Source organism: Triticum aestivum, chromosome 2D, assembly GCF_018294505.1.
Source record: "Triticum aestivum cultivar Chinese Spring chromosome 2D, IWGSC CS RefSeq v2.1, whole genome shotgun sequence".
Classification (NCBI taxonomy): domain Eukaryota; kingdom Viridiplantae; phylum Streptophyta; class Magnoliopsida; order Poales; family Poaceae; genus Triticum; species Triticum aestivum.
The window spans coordinates 4531386-4532901 of NC_057799.1; positions in this window are offsets into that span (position 1 = coordinate 4531386).

Below are 1516 nucleotides of genomic sequence, written 5' to 3' on the forward strand. Positions count from 1 at the left end.
TTTGAATGGTGCATTTTGAACACAGAAAAACTATGGAGTTCAAATAAGTTCAAAAAACTGAAATCCCTTTGTAACAGACGAGTTTCCGTATGAAACCCTGATACTTCGAAAGAGATTGTCCGTTTTGTACACGGAGTGCATTCAGTTTTTGCCGTAAGCCTCTATACTTTCTTGCACATGCTATGTGGGTGAAATGATGATACCATGCCAACTTTCAACATTTTTCAGAGTTCATTTGTAGTGCTTTTCAATTTCAGGGTCTTATAGCTGGAAAAAATCAGTAAATGCACGAAAAATAACAAATGGAGTCAGAAAGGGTTGAAAATTGATGATGTGGCTTTGAATGGTGTGTTTTGAACACAGAAAAACTATGGATTTCAAATAAGTTCAAAAAATGAAATCCCTTTGTAATAGACGAGTTTCCGTATGAAACCCTGATACTTCGAAAGAGATTGTCCGTTTTGTACACGAAGTGCATCCAGTTTTTGCCGTAAGCCTCTCTACTTTCTTGCACATGCTATGTGGGTGAAATGATGATACCATGCCAACTTTCAACCTTTTCAGAGTTCATTTGTAGTGCTTTTCAATTTCAGGGTCTTATAGCTGAAAAAAATCAGTAAATGCACGAAAAATAACAAATGAAGTCAGAAAGGGTTGAAAATTGATGATGTGGCTTTGAATGGTGCATTTTGAACACAGAAAAACTATGGAGTTCAAATAAGTTCAAAAAAATGAAATCCCTTTGTAACAAAATCTGTTTTTGAATAGAATCATAAAACACAGTAATATTAAATAGCAGGAAAAAGAATCACTCCAAAATCTATTTTTATAGTAAAGTTAATCACAAACTAGTGATTCACACAAATTTCAAAGAATTCAAATTTTAACTATTCAAATTTGAAAACTAATGGCAGTAACAGAAAGTTTATAATTTTTGTGACCTAAAAGAAAAATTATTAAAAATAAACTTTAATAAAATAAATAAATATAGCACCAATAAGTATTTTGTTGTAAGTAGAAACAAAATAAAATAAATAAAGCAACAAAGAAAACTAAAAAACTAAAAAAAAGTGCCACCTACCGGGCCCACACGGCCTGAATACGACTAGAAACCCAAACATGGGCCAGGATTCAGGCCCGCAGGAGGCCCAGTACGCCCACAGGCATACAGCGTACGGTTAGGCCCGAAAGCCTGCAATCGAGAGGAGCTCGAGAGGGTGGGCGCAGCAGCGCTTATAAACCACTCTCGAGCTCTCTCAGCTAGCGAGGTGGTACTAAACTTTTGATACGGGGCAGCACAAGGCCTTTGGTACCGGTTCGTGGAACCAACCGGGACCAATGCCCCCCTTTAGTCCCGGTTGGTGCCACCAACCTCCGCGAACCGGTACCAATGCAACCCTTTAGTCCCGGTTGGTGCCACCAACCGGGACCAAAGGCTGCCGCTTCCCGCCCTTTCGGCTGCCGAAAACTGATCTTTGGTCCCGGTTGGTGGCACCAACCGGGACTAAAGGGGGGC